Here is a 19,723-nt window from a genome sequence, read left to right as displayed (position 1 = left end):
CATTTTTTTTTATTTTTTATATTTTTTTTTTTTACTAGTAATGACGGCGATCTCTGATTTTTATGGGGACTGCAACATTATGCTGGACACATCTGATGCTTTTTGACACATTTTTGGCACCATTGGCAGTTATACAGTGATCGGTGCTATAAAAATATGCTGATTACTGTGTAAATGTTGCTGGAAGTGAAGGGGTTAACACTAGAGGGTGATCAATGGGTTATCTATGTTCCCTGACTGTGTTCTAACTGGGGGGGGGGGATGGGACTGACCATAGGGACAACAGATCATTGTTCCTAGCTATTAGGAACTAACGATCTCTCTCTCCTCAGCTCACAAAACAGGGATTTGTGCGTTTACACACACCCACACATCCCTGTTCTGCCTCTCGTGCCTGTGATCGCTCGTGGCCGGCGCACGCACCTGCTATTCCGCTTAAAGGGACCTACGTACAGCTACAACAGTTTGTGGGATCGCGCTGACCTGCGCCATAAAATGACGGTGGCTGGTCGGCAAGCGGTTAAGCATGGCAAAAACGCCAACCATTTGCGTGCCACATGCTTGACACTGCATTTAACCTCCCACCACTCAGCCCGTTGGCAAGAGCACCTGGAAGCCACACAAAATGGGAGCAAATCTGTTCCTCCTCCTCACCTCAGTCTGCTCCTGCTATACCTCCTGACCTCTCGACAACCTCCACTGACAGGGATGATGGTATAGCGCCGGGTATCCACGGTCCTAGCAGCACATCTGCCAGCAGCAAACCACCAGCTGTAGACTGTAGCCGGAAAATTTCTCTGCCCCATCTGCTGCAGCGAAAAAGAAAAATAGTCACTGCCACCAGTGGCGAAGCTAGTCATCCTGCCCCCCAGCGCAAAAGGGCAAAGACTCAGTTTTCCCCACCCCCCCACCAAAGACAGTGTAGTCAGCATAGGGACAGAAATATCACCGCTCCAGGTAGGTCAAACAAAAGTGGAAAACCTCTCATGCAGCTTGGAAGCCCAGGTGCCGGAAATGCATATAACAATTAAAACGGGAAGATCTAGACAGCCGCACTCCAAAAAATGTTTTGCCTTTTTATTCAAAAATTATAAACAAAAATACAAGCCACAGCAGGAACAGACAGGCTCTAACGCGTTTCACGCTTCACTGTAGTCCTTGTCAACTAGGACTAAGCACTACATTGAAGTGTGAAACGCATTAGCTCCTGTCTGTTCCTGCTGTGGCTTGTATTTTTGTTTATAATTTTTGAATAAAAGGCAAAACATTTTTTGGAGTGCGGCTGTCCAGATCATCTTCCTGTTTTAACGGTGGAGTCAGCAAGCGGGCCATCCAGCAGCACCAAGGACAAAAATCACTATGTAGTTCTTTGTTTTAAAAGTTGCAATGGGGACTTTTTTTAAATGCTAAAATAAGCAACAATTTGTGAGGGTAAGTTCACGGCAAGTGTGGTAGTCGGACTGTGTTTGGTGGCTATTCTGGCGCAGTGCCAGCACAAGGGGGGCCACACACACACACACACACTCACTCACTCACTCACACACTCACACACTCACACACACACTCACACACACTCACACTCACACACACTCACACACTCACACACACTCACACTCTTAAATCCCTCCTGATTGCCTGAGACACAGCAGAGGCACCATTGGCTCTCGCTGCTGTCAATCAAAGTCAGTTAGCCAATCAGGAGAGAGAGGGCAGGATCAAACCACAGCTCCGTGTCTGAATGGACACAGGGACCTGTGACGCAGCTCAGGTGCCTCCATAGCAAGCTGCTTGCTGTGGGAGCCAGGAGCACAGAAGAGGGACCCGAGAAGAGGAGGATCCAGGCTGCTTTGTGCAAATCCACTGCAACAGAGCAGGTAAGTATAACTTTTTTTTCTATAAAAATAAGGAGACACTACAATCCAATCACATTAATAACATTGGCTGTATGTTTGGGGGTCATTGTCCTGCTGCAGAATACATTTGGGGCCAATCACACGCCTCCCTGATGGTATGGCATGATGGATAAGTATCTGCCTGTATTTTTCAGCATTGAGGACACCATTGATTCTGACCAAATCTCCAACTCCATTTGCCCCAAACTTGCAAGGAACCTTCACCATGCTTCACAGTTGCAAACACTTATTATTGTACTGTTCCCCAGCCCTTCCCCTGTAAACTGCCTCCTGCTACAGCCAAGTATTTCACATTTTGACTCATCAGTCCAGAGCACCTGCTGCAATTTTTCTGTATCCCAGTTCATATGTTTCGTTTAGACGTGTGCACGCTGGAAATTTCTGTTTCGTTTTGGATACATTCGTTCATTGAAGAATTTTATTTCATCACATTTGTTATGCAAACCCGATTTTGTTTTCGGAATTTGTTTCGTAGATTCGTTGGTCCGAGTGGTTTTTGAAAAATTTTGCAGTTTATCATAAAGATTTCTATATATTCAATATATCATCAATAGGATAGATTCAATGTTTTCGGACGCTAGTCCAACCCAGGAGTAATGGCGTGCGCTGATTGGACAACATTGACTGGCGTCATGTGCATCCAAATTAACAAACAGAACGAAATTCATATACGTTTGTTATCCAAACCTGAATTATCAAACAAATTTGAAAATTGAATTCATTTCCCCACGGGCCCATACTTGTATAGCACTGTCAATTTACACAGCACTTAACATATATACATTGTAAGAAAAAAGAGAGAGAGGGCAGGTGGGACTTTTAAGGTACATAAAACGTATAGAATAAACAATCAATTTGTAAAAATATACATTTTATTTAAACAATTCTTTAAAATTGCCGTAAACATTTACAAGAATCACGTATTATTTCTTTGGACATATAGAACCACATCTTACTCTACATGTTTCTCTCAGAGGAGCTTCTTCAGGAGTTTTTTGAGAAGTGCTGCATGAAGTATTATATACTATAAGAAAAACAATCATCGTAAATGGATATGCTTAAAAATTGCCATGTATAAAATCGCATCGCATGACATGTCAATAGGACATACCTATATATATATTTTATAGAGAAATAATCATACATTGCATAGAATACATTTTATACAAGATAATGATGGACTGAAAAGGAATGCTTGTATTCATAAAACACTAATTATAGATGCATAGACCGAAGCCAGGATTTACAAAAATTGAAAGACCTTTTGTAACCAAAGAGAGAGAATAATTTTAAGATTTAAAACATATTCATATAGTATCCCAACTGAATAATCCTATAGAGTGTGTAGTGGTAAGTAGGGCAAAACATTTACCTCAATTCTAAATTAAAAGAAAATGGAATATGGTCTTCCATATATTGTATATTCAACATCAGTCCCTGCCCTCAAGGAGCTTACAATCTAAGGACCCTAACTCACATTCATACATGTACATACTGGGGCTAATTTAGACAGCAGCCAATTAACCACTTGACCACTGGGCACTTAAACACCCTTAATAACCAGACCAATTTTCAGCTTTCGGTGCTCTCGCATTTTGAATGACAATTACTCAGTCATGCAACACTGGACCTATATGAAATTTTTGTCCTTTTTTTCACACAAATAGAGCTTTCTTTTGGTGGTATTTAATCACCGCTGGGTTTTTTATTTTTTGTGCTATAAAAGAAAAAATACCGAAAATTCTGTAAAAAAACGAATTTTTCTTTGTTTCTGTTAGAAAATTTAGCAGATTAGTAATTTTTTTCTTCATAAATTTTGGCCAAAATTTATACTACTACATATCTTTGGTAAAAATAAGTACAAATTGGTGGATATTATTTGGTCTTTGTGAAAGTTATAGAGTCCACAAGCTATGGTGCCAATATCTGAAAATTGATCACACCTGAAGGACTGACGGCCTATTTCAATTCTTGAGACCCTAACATGCCAGAAAAGTACAAATACCCCCCAAATGACCCCTTTTTGGAAAGAAGACATTCCAAGGTATTTAGTAAGAGGCATGATGAGTTTTTTGAAGTTGTCATTTTTTCCCACAATTCTTTGCAAAATCAAGATTCTTTTTACTTTTTTTTTTTTTTCACAAAATTGTCATATTATCAGGTTATTTCTCACACACAGCATATGCATACCACAAATTACACCCCAAAACACATTCTGCTATTACTCCCGAGTACGGTGATACCACATGTGTGAGACTTTTACACAGCGTGGCCACATACAGAGGCCCAACATGCAGGGAGCGCCATCAGGCGTTCTGGAGCACCCAGGACAATTCTGACATTTCTCTCCTACATGTAAAAATCATCATTTATTTGCTAGAAAATTACATAGAACCCCAAAACATTATATGTTTTTTTAGCAAACACCCTGGAGAATACAATGGTGGTCTTTGCAACTTTTTATCTCGCACGGTATTTGCGCAGTAATTTTTCGAATGCTTTTTTTTGCAAAAAAAACTGTTTTGTGCTTAAAAAAAAAAAAACACAGTAAAGTTAGCCCAATTTTTGCATAATGTGAAAGATGAAGTTACGCTGAGTAAATAGATACCTAATATGTCACTCTTCAAAATTGCACACGCTCGTGGAATGGCGGCAAACGTCGCTACTTAAAAATCCCCATAGGCGACGATTTACATTTTTTTTTACTGGTTATATGTTTTGAGTTACAGAGGAGGTCTAGGGCTAGAATTATTTCTCTCGCTCTAACGTTCGCAGCGATACCTCACATGTGTGGATTGAACACCGTTTTCATATGTGGGCGGGACTTACGTATGCGTTCGCTTCTGCATGCGAGCACATGGGGACAGGGGCGCTTTAAAAAAAACATTTTTTTTTATTGTTCATTTTACTTTATTTATTTTAGTTTGACATTTTTTTCCCCAAAAATAATTTTTTTGATCACTTTTATTCCTATTACAAGGAATGTAAACATCCCTTGTAATAGGAATATGGCATGACAGGTCCTCTTTACAGTGAGATGTGGGGTCAATAAGACCCACATCTCACCTCTAAGCTGGGAAGCCTGAAAAAAAAAAAAAGATTCTGGCTTTGATCGTATTAGCGATTCGGTAGAAGCACCGGAGGGCGGAGGGCGGCGGGAGATGTCTATGGCTGGGTATTGCAGGGTATCACCGACTATGGCTGGGTATCTCAGAGCATGGTGTTGCAGAGTACTGCGTTGCAGAGCATTGCAGGGTAATGGCGGGTGTTGCAGAGCATTGCAGAGTGTTGCAGGGTATTGGCGGGTGTTGCAGAGCATTGCAGAGTGTTGCAGGGTATCGGCGGGGGTTGCAGAGCATTGCAGAGTGTTGCAGGGTATCGGCGGGGGTTGCAGAGTGTTGCAGAGCGTTGCAGGGTATTGCAGAGCGTTGCGGAGTGTTGCAGGGCATTGCAGAGTGTTGCAGGGCATTGCGGAGTGTTGCAGGGCATTGCAGAGTATTTGCAGGGAATTGCAGAGTAATGCAGAGTATTTGCAGGGAATTGCAGAGTAATGCAGAGTATTTGCAGGGAATTGCAGAGTAATGCAGAGTATTTGCAGGGAATTGAGGGGTTAATTTTCGGTGAGCAGCGATGTGGGCACTGCAGATGCAGCCCACATCGCTGCTGACACCGATCTCTTCCCCCTCCGCTGTACCGATCGGTACAGAGAGGGGAGGGAGGAACCGGCGTCATAATGCAGGGCATTGCAGAGTGTTGCAGGGCATTGCGGAGTGTTGCAGAGCATTGCGGGGGTTGCAGAGCATTGCAGAGTGTTGCAGGGTATCGGCGGGGGTTGCAGAGTGTTGCAGAGCGTTGCAGGGTATTGCAGAGCGTTGCGGAGTGTTGCAGGGCATTGCAGAGTGTTGCAGGGCATTGCGGAGTGTTGCAGGGCATTGCAGAGTATTTGCAGGGAATTGCAGAGTAATGCAGAGTATTTGCAGGGAATTGCAGAGTAATGCAGAGTATTTGCAGGGAATTGCAGAGTAATGCAGAGTAATGCAGAGTATTTGCAGGGAATTGAGGGGTTAATTTTCGGTGAGCAGCGATGTGGGCACTGCAGATGCAGCCCACATCGCTGCTGACACCGATCTCTTCCCCCTCCGCTGTACCGATCGGTACAGAGAGGGGAGGGAGGAACCGGCGTCATAATGCAGGGCATTGCAGAGTGTTGCAGGGCATTGCGGAGTGTTGCAGGGCATTGCAGAGTATTTGCAGGGAATTGCAGAGTAATGCAGAGTATTTGCAGGGAATTGCAGAGTAATGCAGAGTATTTGCAGGGAATTGCAGAGTAATGCAGAGTATTTGCAGGGAATTGCAGAGTAATGCAGAGTATTTGCAGGGAATTGCAGAGTAATGCAGAGTATTTGCAGGGAATTGAGGGGTTAATTTTCGGTGAGCAGCGATGTGGGCACTGCAGATGCAGCCCACATCGCTGCTGACACCGATCTCTTCCCCCTCCGCTGTACCGATCGGTACAGAGAGGGGAGGGAGGAACCGGCGTCATAATGCAGGGCATTGCAGAGTGTTGCAGGGCATTGCGGAGTGTTGCAGAGCATTGCGGGGGTTGCAGAGCATTGCAGAGTGTTGCAGGGTATCGGCGGGGGTTGCAGAGTGTTGCAGAGCGTTGCAGGGTATTGCAGAGCGTTGCGGAGTGTTGCAGGGCATTGCAGAGTGTTGCAGGGCATTGCGGAGTGTTGCAGGGCATTGCGGAGTGTTGCAGGGCATTGCAGAGTATTTGCAGGGAATTGCAGAGTAATGCAGAGTATTTGCAGGGAATTGCAGAGTAATGCAGAGTATTTGCAGGGAATTGCAGAGTAATGCAGAGTATTTGCAGGGAATTGCAGAGTAATGCAGAGTATTTGCAGGGAATTGAGGGGTTAATTTTCGGTGAGCAGCGATGTGGGCACTGCAGATGCAGCCCACATCGCTGCTGACACCGATCTCTTCCCCCTCCGCTGTACCGATCGGTACAGAGAGGGGAGGGAGGAACCGGCGTCATAATGCAGGGCATTGCAGAGTGTTGCAGGGCATTGCGGAGTGTTGCAGGGCATTGCAGAGTATTTGCAGGGAATTGCAGAGTAATGCAGAGTATTTGCAGGGAATTGCAGAGTAATGCAGAGTATTTGCAGGGAATTGCAGAGTAATGCAGAGTATTTGCAGGGAATTGCAGAGTAATGCAGAGTATTTGCAGGGAATTGAGGGGTTAATTTTCGGTGAGCAGCGATGTGGGCACTGCAGATGCAGCCCACATCGCTGCTGACACCGATCTCTTCCCCCTCCGCTGTACCGATCGGTACAGAGAGGGGAGGGAGGAACCGGCGTCATAACATGACGCCGGCTTGTTTACAAGTGATCACTCCGTCATTTGACGGAGCGATCACGTGGTAAACGGCCGCGATGAGCGGCCGTTTACCGTGATTCGTGATGTGCCGGGTCCACTGGACCCAGCGGTCACGGATGCTCTCGTGTGCGCGCCCCAGGGGGCGCACGAGAGCAGAATTCTGGGAGGCCGTTAATTAACGGCCTCTCAGAGTTAAACAACCGCCCTGAAGCCGTTAATCGGCAATGGGCGGTTGTTAAGTGGTTAACCTACCAGCATGTCTTTGGAGTGTGGGAGGAAACCGGATTACCCGGAGAAAACCCAGCACAGGGAGAACATGCAAAGTCCTTTTTGATAATGATTTACATCTAAATTTACTCACTGTTTATCTGTAGAAAAGGTGAATAGATGGCAATGGAAGGAGGACAATGTGAGAAAAATGAAGAGCAATATGACATTTGGCCACAAGGGGGAGACAGAGTCCTTGTTTTATGTCAGATTTCTATACAGTGGAGATACCCGGAGGTTACTACTATCTCATCATGTGACGTAATCTGAATGAAATAACGAAATTTTCTAATGTATTTATAACTTTTTTTTTTGTATTCGCTGACATTCATTTCTATGTCCATTCGGAGATTTGTATACAGCCGAATCTCTGAAAAAAATGTCAGAAAAATTATTCGTAATGAAATAAAATGCTCATGTCTAGTTTTAGGTCATAGTTGAGTGGCTTAGCCTCATTTCCACATCAGAGGTGTGGTTTTTTTTTTGGGCTGCAATTGTTCCATGAAGACCACTTCCATTCTCCTCCAGACAGTAGATGGGTCCCCCTGGTTACCACCAGTTCTGTGCTGATGGCGCTGATGGACATCTTCAATGTTGAAGGTTAATAAGCATGATGTATCTTTCATGTGTTGCATTAAGTTTCCTTGGCTGACCACCGCGTCTACGGTCCTCAGCGTTGTCCGTTCCTTTGTGCTTCTTCAAAAGAGCTTGGTTAAACATAACATAAGGGGCAATCAAAGGGTTAGTACAGTGACAGTGCTTATTTTTTTTTTAGCACTGATCACTGTATTGGTGTCACTGGTCCCCAAAAAGTGTCAAAAGCGTCAGTTAGTGTCTGAATGTCCGCCGCAATATCGCAGTCACTCTTTTATAAGTCGCTAAACGCCATTAGTAGTAAAAAATAAAAAAATCCATAAACATATCCCATAGTTTGCAGACGCTATAACTTTTGCACAAACCAATCACGATACGCTTAATGGGATTTTATTTTTTACCAAAAATATGTAGCAGAATACATATTGGCCTAAATTTATCAAGAAATTCGATTTTTTTAATTTTTTTGTTTTTACGTGTTTATAGCAGTTTTATAGCAGAAAGTAAAAAAAATGTTTTTTTTTTTTTTTTCAGAACTGTCTGTCTCTTTTTGTTTATAGCGCAAAAAAAACACAAAGGTGATCAAATACTCTATTTGTTGGAAAAAAAAGAACATACATTGCATTAGGGCACAGTGTTGTACGATTGTCAGTTAAAGTAACGCAGTAAATCTTCCAGGACTGACGTGGTTAAAGCGGAACTTCAGTCATTTGTTCACTTTTCCAACAATTAAATCTTCTGCCCTTGTTGTTGTTTTAACTTTGGATTGTAAAACATTTTTTTTTCTGCCAGTAAATCCCTTATACTGCCCACTTCATGTTTCGTGTCTGGTCATTAGCCTAGGCTTATGACATCATGCACAGCTCTCTCACTCTCTTGAGAGTTTGCCAGGAAGGGAGGGGGAGATGAATCATAAGAGAGGTCATGAGAGCTGCAGAGCTGGAGGTGTGTGTCTGTGTAAATCCAGGAAGTGAACAGGCAGCAGCTTCAGCTGCCCACAGTTAAAATGTCTGCAGCCAGACTCAGTGGAGGGAGATTTCTGCAGCATATTTGGCAAGTACAGAATCACAATATATATAAAATAATATGCAAAGCGGTTGGAGGGAAGCTTCATAATGGCAAAGATGTTTTTATTACAAATTATGAGAGCAGACTGCAGTTCCTCTTTAATGCCTGTGTTCCAACCTACAAATAAATGTAAAATGATGATCATTAGCACCTGCTTTGTATGATTGGATAGTCACACACCTGACTCTAATCTTACAAAATACCTGAGTTTGAGTGTAACGGCCCGTACACACGATCCGAAAATTGTATGGTCATTTTCGGACGACAAACGATCTGGCGATTTTCGGATTGTTAGTACGGTGCCTTCAACAGCCGATTCCGATTTTTCGTACGACAGAAGATGGATGTGCAGACGATAACATTTCTGACGGATGTGAACACAACATCTGATCTTAATTAGTACAGATTTCGTCCGAATATAAAAAAATAAAATTACACATGCTCAGAAGCGAAAAAAGACATAAAAACCTATTCAACACATGACGTCACTTCTGAAGTTGAATTCTGTCATAGGAGGATTTTCGGATGGTGAGTGACCTCTTCACTTTCCATATGAGACTAACATGCAACAAAAAGAAAACAGATGAACGTACAGTAAACCCCCCTCCATCGTGGAAAAGTGAAAAACCGCAAAATAGAAAGACCCTATTTAAATACACCCTAGGCATGTTACCGCTCCCTCTAATGTCACCACGCTCTGCGCGGTCCACGAGCGAGGCATGCGTTCCACCGCAGCCTCGCTCCGATTCACTGCTACATAACTGCGAAATATTACCGCAATATCAGAATAACAGGTCCTAATTAAAATAGCGCGATATACCGGGACCGCAAAAACTGAACCGCAATAGAGCGGGGGTTTACTGTACGTCCGAAAATCTGATTTTGTGTACGAGGCTTAACCACTTCACACCCGGCCTATAGCAGAATGACGGCCGGGAAGTGGTTTGGTTATCTTGACTGGGCGTCGTATGACTTTCAGCAGGATAAGCCGCGATCGTGCCCCCGCGCACGGGGGGGCGCACAGCGCAGTGATCGGTGGTGTGTCACTCTGACATGCCGCATCTCCGATCATGGTAAGGAGCCTCTGACGGAGGCTCTTTACCACATGATCAGCTGTGACCAATCCCAGAGGGAACCAGGACGTGCCAATAATTGGCTTTCCTCGGTTCACGCTGACAGGGGGAGCCAATTGGTGGCTCTCCTGTCAGAAGGGGGGATGTGCACTGATAATCAGCACATTGATTATCAGCGCATCAGAGATGCCCACCACAATGCCAATGAGTGCCCACCCAAATCACCAATCAGTGCGGATCATCAGTAATGCCTGTCGGTACCCTTCACAGATGCCAATCAGTGTCCATCAGTACTGCCTGTCAGTACCTCCTCATCAGTGCTGCCTATTAGTTCAAATCAGTGCCGCATATCAGTGCCCAATTCAATTCTACATACTGGTGCCTCCTCATCAGTGCTCATCAATTCTACATATTGGTGCCTCCTGATCAGTGCTCATCAATTCTACATATTGGTGCCTCCTCATCAGTGCCGCCTATTAGCTCCCATCAGTGCCCATCAATTCTACATATTAGTGCCTCCTCATCAGTGCAGCCTCATCAGTGCCCATCAATTCTACATATTAGTGCAGTCTCATCAGTGCCGCATATCAGTGCTGCATATCAGTGCCCATCTACATGTTAGTGCCTTCTCATCAGTGCCCATCAGTGCAGCCTCATAAGTGCCCGTCAGTGAAGGAGAAAAGATTTTTTTTTTTTTTTAATTGAGTTTTTTTTTAGTTTGTTTAGCAACCCCCAGAGGTGATCAAATACAACCAAAAGAAAGCTCTATTTGTGGGAAGAAAATTATAAAAATGTCATTTGGGTACAGTGTTGTATGACTGCACAATTGTCGTTCAAAGAGTGACAGCGCTGAAAATTGTCCTGGGCAGGAAGGGGGTAAAGTGCCCAGTATAGTATTAAAGTGGTTAAGATCTGATGCTGGTTTGAAGCCAAAAGGTAGCTACACCAAATATTGATTTGAGTTTGATTTTTACATTTCTGCTGTTCGCTCACTTTGCGTTTTGTAAATTGATAATTGATCATTGAAATTGATAAAAATAAGAAATTCTAATATATATTTTTGAAGGCATTCTTACTTTACAGCATTTCTTCACACCTGCCTAAAACTTTTGCACAGTACGGTATAGGTGAGATTTTTTTTGCTCCCTAAGCACCAAAACACTGATGTCCCGCGTTTCATGGGGCGTAATAAACACATCTGCTTTCCTGACTGCCGATCACATTTTTGGACCCGGAATACAAACACCTGCAGATGCGGCTCTCTAATTAGGCAAATTAAGCGGTTGCCTTAGGCCTCGCCCCCACCGGGGCCTCACAGCCGCCTAATTTGCCCATATCGCAAACCGCAATTTAAAAGTGAGTCTTAGAAGGGGGGCATGAAGAACAGGGCGAGGGAGGGGGGGCAAGCAAAGAGTTCCCTTGTAGTGATTTGGTGGAGAGGATATCCATCCCCCATACCAATCCCGGCTCCATCCAACCCCCATATCATTCCGGCTCCATCCACAGAGATCAGTGGTGGCTGGTGCTCATAATATGCCCATCAAATGCAACCACTATGCCCATCAAACGCAGCCACTGTGCCCATCAATTGCAGCCAGTGTCCATCAAATGCAGCCACTGTGCCCATCAAATGCAGCCACTGTGCACATCAAATGCAGCCACTGTACCATTCAACCTGGTGTGTTGGAACAGGGTGACACCCCCCTGCACTTAGCAGACTATTGCAGACTAATGCATTGGTGTGGCTCTCCCCCCTTAACCTGCTACAATGGATGGCGCTGGGATGAGATTGAGGGGGGGATAGAGCTGGAGTAGGATCGGGGGAATGGATGGAGCCAGATCGGGATCGGGGGATGGATAGAGCTGGGATGGGATCTGGAGGATGGATGGAGCCAGGATGGGATTGGGGTGGGGTGCATGGAGCAGGGATGGTATGGGGGATGGATGGAGCTGGGATTGAATCGGGGGGGGGGGGGTGAATGGAGCCGGGATGGGATTGGGGTGGGGTGGATGCAGCCAGGATGGGATTGAGGTGGGGTGAATGGAGCCAGGATGGTATGGGGGATGGATGGAGCTACGAATGGATCGGGGGATTGATGGAGCTGGGATGGGATTGAGGTGGGGTGAATGGAGCCAGGATGGGATTGGGATGGTGTGCTGATCCTCCTTCCTCAGCAGTGTGTGGCTGGATGTGGAGGTGTGCGGCTGGACGCCCTTTTTGTTTCACATTGACTTAAAATAAGTGAATGTTAGGTGGAACCCCAACTAGTTTTGGCTTTCTGATCTAACATAGGCCCGACCTTCAGGAAAGGGGCCCCCATTTTTCTTTCGGCTTCAGTGGGTTCACATTGGCGCTCTCTGGTTGAGACATTCGGGAAATTGAGGCTAAGAGGATTACCAGCAATCTGTAATTAAAACCAAAAAATATACCTTTGATATTTCCTTCTTTCGGCCCTCCCACTTTTGCCATGGGATAGCACATTCATCGATAAACCATCCAAATGCTGATCTATCTTCGGTTTCTCCATTTGCAACATTGAGACATATAACATTTACTTTTATTATATGAAAATTTCTCTTTCTTTCTTCTACACCCCCTGATGAAGGTATTTTCCGAAGCGCGTCGGGTGTAAGAAGATTGTTTCAAATTTATGTCTGATACGGTGATTTGTATTATGAATGTACAAGCCTGCTTTTATGTATGATCTTTAATAAAAATTTGTTTTATTATATATATAGAATTCTCTTTCTGATATTACTCTATTGAAATCCTTCCAGTTTTCATAAATATATTGTGTTGCCTATAAAGTCCACCCAGGGGAACCCCCCTTTTCTTTCTCTATATGAATTTTGGATGTGGCACACAACAAGCACCATACCTGCCATTTGCTTCCCACTATGTCTGCAGTCTCTGATCATCTCCTGTAGAATGTCAGCATAGTCTCTGACCATCTCTTGTAACATGCCTGCAGTCTCTGACCATCTCCTGTATCATGTCCGCAACTCTCTCTCTCTCTGCAGAAGGTGCTCCAGAGCCTCCTCCATATTAGATGGTCCACATTATGATCTTTAATAAATAACTGTTTTATTATATATATAGAATTCTCTTTCTGATATTACTCTATTGGAATCCTTCTAGTTTTCATAAATATATTGTGTTGCCTATAAAGTCCACCCAGGGGAACGCCCCTTTTCTTTCTCTATGTGAATTTTGGATGTGGCATACAACAAGCACCATACCTGTCATTCGCTTCCCATATGTCTGCAGTCCCTGACCATCTCTTGTACCATGTCTGCAGTCTCTAACCATCTCTTGTACTGTGTCTGTAGTCTCTGACCATCTCTTGTAACATGTCTGCAATCTCTGACCATCTCCTGTATCATGTCTGCAGTCTCTGACCATCTCTTGTACCATGTCTGCAGTCTCTGACCATCACTTGTACCATGTCTGCAGTCTCTGACCATCTCTTGTACTGTGTCTGTAGTCTCTGACCATCTCTTGTAACATGTCTGCAATCTCTGACCATCTCCTGTATCATGTCTGCAGTCTCTGACCATCTCTTGTACCATGTCTGCAGTCTCTGACCATCTCTTGTACCATGTCTGTAGAGTCTGACCATCTCTTGTAACATGTCTGCAATCTCTGACCATCTCCTGTATCATGTCTGCAATCTCTGACCATCTCTTGTACCATGTCTGCAGTCTCTGACCATCTCTTGTACCATGTCTACAGTCTCTGACCATCACTTGTACCGTGTCTGTAGTCTCTGACCATCACTTGTACTGTGTCTGTAGTCTCTGACCATCACTTGTACCATGTCTGCAGTCCCTGACCATCTCTTGTAACATGTCTGCAATCTCTGACCATCTCCTGTATCATGTCTGCAGTCTCTGACCATCTCTTGTACCATGTCTGCATTCTCTGTCCATCACTTGTACCATGTCTGCAGTCTCTGACCATATCTTGTACCATGTCTGCAGTCTCTGACCATCTCTTGTACCATGTCTACAGTCTCTGACCATCACTTGTACTGTGTCTGTAGTCTCTGACCATCACTTGTACCATGTCTGCAGTCCCTGACCATCTCTTGTAACATGTTTGCAATCTCTGACCATCTCCTGTATCATGTCTACAGTCTCTGTCCATCACTTGTACCATGTCTGCAGTCCCTGACCATCTCTTGTACCATGTCTGCAGTCTCTGACCATCTCTTGTACCATGTCTACAGTCTCTGACCATCACTTGTACCATGTCTGCAGTCTCTGACCATCACTTGTACCATGTCTGCAGTCTCTGACCATCTCTTGTACTGTGTCTGCAGTCTCTGACCATCTCTTGTACTGTGTCTGTAGTCTCTGACCATCACTTGTACTGTGTCTGTAGTCTCTGACCATCACTTGTACCATGTCTGCAGTCTCTGACCATCTCTTGTACCATGTCTGCAGTCCCTGACCATCTCTTGTGACATGTCTGCAATCTCTGACCATCTCCTGTACCATGTCTGCATTCTCTGACCATCTCCTGTATCATGTCTGCAGTCTCTGACCATCTCCTGTATCATGTCTGCAGTCTCTGACCATCTCTTGTACCATGTCTGCAGTCTCTGACCATCTCCTGTATCATGTCTGCAGTTTCTGACCATCTCCTGTATCATGTCCGCAACTCTCTCACTCTGCAGAAGGTGCTCCAGAGCCTCCTCCACATTAGAATTCCCATTTTAAATGCAAGTTGGAACTTTGTGATGTAAAGGGGGATGCAGTGGACTCTGATATAAAGGTAATCTTTGGTCTCCAGTGCTGCCCCCTCCCTTACATCAGAGTTCCCTTTTACACCAAAGTTTGCAGGTTCCCCCTTAGATCATGATCTGCAGCATTCCCCTTTATATCAGACTCTCCTTGCACTGTAGGGGAGAATCCTGCAGACTCTGATATATGGGGGAACTCTGTGCTGGCTGGGTTATATTAACCTGACCTTCATGTAAATGGAGAAATATGCGTGTAATATATAGTATATATGTAATATATATATATTTGATTAAAGAAGAATTGGTTAGAGAAAATTCTATAAACTGTGACTTCATAGAATCTAAAACTCTTAACCACTTGCCGACCGCCGCACGACGATATACGTCGACAGAATGGCACGGGCAGGCATATGGGCGTATATATACGTCCATGCCTTCCCGCGGGTGGGGGGCCCGATCGGGCCCCCCCCCCCACCGGTGCCTGCGGCGGTCGGTATTCGTTCGGGAGCGATCCGGGATGAGGGGGCGGCCATTCATTCATGGCCACCCCCTCGCGATCGCTCCCGACGAATAGAAATGCTCCGTGACATCACTTCCTCTCCTGTAATGTAAACACAGGAGAGGAAGTGATGTAATCTCTCCTCCGTGTCGGTATTTTTCGTTCCGGCACCGAGGAGAGAGGATCGGTGAGTTGCACCAACACACTACACGTACAGTAGAACATGCCAGGCACACTCTCACCCCCCCTTCACCCCCCGATCACCCCCCCAATTACCCCTGCCCCCCAGTCACAGTGACACCAATTGCATTTTTTTTTTTTGCATTGGTGTCATTTGTGACTGTAATAACTGTTAGGGCAGTTAGGGTTAGCCCCCTTTAGTTCTAATGTACACCCTAACCCCCCCAATAAAGGTTTAACCCCGTGATCACCCCCCGTCGCCAGTGTCACTAAGGCTGGGTTCACATTGCAGCGGTTTATGAGAACGAATGTGATTCGCACCGCACTGCAGTGCAAATCACATCCGATCTCTGTGCGATTCGAGTTCAGCCATACAGATAGTATGGCTGAATTCGTGTCGCACCCGCCGCAAACTCGCACAGACCCTTTTTTTGGTCCGCAGCAGAATCGGATCACATGGGTGTTCACACCATGCGATCCGAGTTTGCAGATCGCACTGCGATATGCGAACTGATCTGGGGGTGTCATTAACATTTCACTGACACTCCCAGCAGTTCGCATAGGGCAGTGTGAACTGCCGCCGGGAGGCATGCGATGCGGGAACCCGCCGCGGATTCGTGGCGTTCCCGCATCGCTCCAGTGTGAACCCAGCCTAATAAGCGATTGTTTTTCTGATCGCTGTATTAGTGTCACAGGTGACGCTAGTTAGGCAGGTAGGTATTTAGGTTCGCCGCAGCTTTTTATAGCGCCAGGGACCCCCATATACTACCGCATAAAGCCCCCTGATTGCCCCCTAGTTAACCCTTTCACCAGTGATCACCATACAACTGTTACAGGTGACGCTGGTTGGTTAGTTATTTTTTTATAGTTTCAGGGCACCCGCCATTTATTACCTAGTCTCACTAGTGTACCCCTAAATTTAGGGGTGTCTACTTTGCAAAATGGGGTCATTTGGGGGGGGTTTGTGCCATCTTGGCATTTTATGGCCTTCAAAACTGTAACGCCCTTAGAAAGCCTGAAGGCGGTGCTTGGTTTTCGGGGCCCCGTACGCGGCTAGGCTCCCAAAAAGTCCCACATATGTGGTATCCCCGTACTCAGGAGAAGCAGCAGAATTTATTTTGGGGTGTCATTTCACATATGCCCATGGCATGCGTGAGCAATATATCATTTAGTGACAACTTTGTGAAAAAAATAAATTAAAAAAAAAAAGTTTGTAATTTTCCCGCAACTTGTGGCAAAATATAAAATATTCCATGGACTCAACATGCCTCTCAGCAAATAGCTTGGGGTGTCTACTTTCTAAAATGGGGTCATTTGTGGGGGTTTTGTGCCATCTTGGCATTTTATGGCCTTCAAAACTGTAATAGGTAGTGAGGAGTGAAGTCAAAAATTTACGCCCTTAGAAAGCCTGAAGGCGGTGCTTGGTTTTCGGGGCCCCGTACGTGGCTAGGCTCCCAAAAAGTCCCACATATGTGGTATCCCCGTACTCAGGAGAAGCAGCAGAATTTATTTTGGGGTGTCATTTCACATATGCCCATGGCATGCGTGAGCAATATATCATTTAGTGACAACTTTGTGAAAAAAATAAATTAAAAAAAAAAAGTTTGTAATTTTCCCGCAACTTGTGGCAAAATATAAAATATTCCATGGACTCAACATGCCTCTCAGCAAATAGCTTGGGGTGTCTACTTTCTAAAATGGGGTCATTTGTGGGGGTTTTGTGCCATCTTGGCATTTTATGGCCTTCAAAACTGTAATAGGTAGTGAGGAGTGAAGTCAAAAATTTACGCCCTTAGAAAGCCTGAAGGCGGTGCTTGGTTTTCGGGGCCCCGTACGTGGCTAGGCTCCCAAAAAGTCCCACATATGTGGTATCCCCGTACTCAGGAGAAGCAGCAGAATTTATTTTGGGGTGTCATTTCACATATGCCCATAGCATGTGTGAGCAATATATCATTTAGTGACAACTTTGTGTAAAAAAAAAAAAAAATTTTTTTTTTGTCATTATTCAATCGCTTGAGGCAAAAAAATAAAATATTCAATGGGCTCAACATGCCTCTTATCAATTTCCTTAGGGGGTCTACTTTCCAAAATGGGGTCATTTGGGGGGGTTTTGTACTGCCCTGCCATTTTAGCACCTCAAGAAATGAGATAGGCAGTCGTAAACTAAAAGCTGCGTAAATTCCAGAAAACGTACCTTAGTTTGTAGATGTGACAACTTTTGCGCAAACCAATAAATATACAGTTATTGACTTTTTTTTTACCAAAGACATGTGGCTGAATACATTTTGGCCTAAATGTATGACTAAAATTGAGTTTATTGGATTTTTCTAATAACAAAAAGTAGAAAATATCATTTTTTTTCAAAATTTGCGGTCTTTTTACGTTTATATCGCAAAAAATAAAAATCGCAGAGGCAATCAAATACCATCAAAAGAAAGCTCTATTTGTGGGAAGAAAAGGACGCAAATTTTGTTTGGGTACAACATTGCATGACCGCGCAATTACCAGTTAAAGTAGCGCAGTGCCAAATTGTAAAAAGACCTCTGGTCATTGACCAGCAAAATGGTCCGGTCTGAAAGTGATTAATATATGCAATTTATAGTCAATTTTTATCGCTTGAATTATTTTTCCCATTATGGATGTGAATGGGGCCTCTTGTCTCAGATTTGGCTAAGGCCTCACAAAGCCTAGAGCCGCCTCTTAACACCTGCAAAACCACCCCAATTTGGAAAGCAAATACCCCAAAGTTTTTGCCAAGATCCACAAAGAATCTTTTTGAAGAATTTTTGCCCAAAGGTGTTTTTTTTGGTTTTGTTTTTTGCAGAAAAAAGAAAGAGAACAACATTCAGGTCAGAATTGAAGTTCTGCTGGATCAGACCACAGATATCTTATAGTAACATTTTTTATTTATTTATTTTATTACAGGTACTTATAAAGCGCTGTCAATTTACGCAGCGCTTTACGTATATATTGTACAGTTGCATCAGTCCCTGCCATCATGGAGCTTACAATCTAAGGTCCCTAAGCCCAGGTTCACATTGCAGCGATTTGGCATGCGATTTGACATGTAAAATCTACACACTAATTATTTATCTGTAGAAAAAGGTAAAAAGATGTCAATGGAAGGAGGACGGTGTGAAAAAATGACGAAGAGAGCAATATGATATTTGGCCACCAGGGGGAGACAAAGTCCGTGTTTTGTGGCAGATGTCTACACAGTGCAGATACCATGAGGTTGATTTGGTAAAGAGTTTGAGAATCAATACATTGTGTGAATAGTCATTTCAATTATTTAATAAATAATTATTGAATAGTTATTGATAATTATCAATAATACATTTTTCAATAATTATTCAAAATAATGTGAAAAGATCATTCTTGTTTATTTCATTTGTCTGCACGTGTTTGGGTATTGGAAGTGAACAGGAATTCGCTTTTCAAATGTTTGGATGATCGAAGGGAATATTCAGCCCGATTGTTGATGAACCAAACCACATTAACCACTTCAATACCGGGCATTTTCACCCCCTTCCTGCCCAGGCCAATTTTCAGTTTTCAGCGCTGTCACACTTTGAATGACAATTGCGCCATCATACAACACTGTACCCAAATGAAATTTTTATTATTTTTTTCCCCCACAAATTGAGCTTTCTTTTGGTGGTATTTGATCACCTCTGCGTTTTTTATTTCTTGCGCTATAAACAAAAGAGTGACAAGTTTGAAAAAAACACATATATATATATATTTTACTTTTCTCTGTAATAAATATCCCAATTTTTTTTAAAAAAGCGAATTTTTTCCTCAGTTTAGGCCGAAACGTATTCTTCTACATATTTCTTGTAAAAAAAAAAAAAAAAATCGTAATAAGCGTATATTGATTGGTTTACGCAAAAATTATAGCGTCTACAAAATAGGGGATACATTTATGGCATTTTTATTATTATTTTTTTTTTACTAGTAATGGTGGCGATCTGCGATCTTTATCATGACTGTGACATTGCGGC

This window comes from Lithobates pipiens, unplaced genomic scaffold (assembly GCF_037356315.1).
Source record: "Lithobates pipiens isolate NorthernLeopardFrog02 unplaced genomic scaffold, aLitPip1_a1.2 Scaffold_23, whole genome shotgun sequence".
Taxonomy (NCBI): domain Eukaryota; kingdom Metazoa; phylum Chordata; class Amphibia; order Anura; family Ranidae; genus Lithobates; species Lithobates pipiens.
This window is presented reverse-complemented; position numbering follows the sequence as displayed.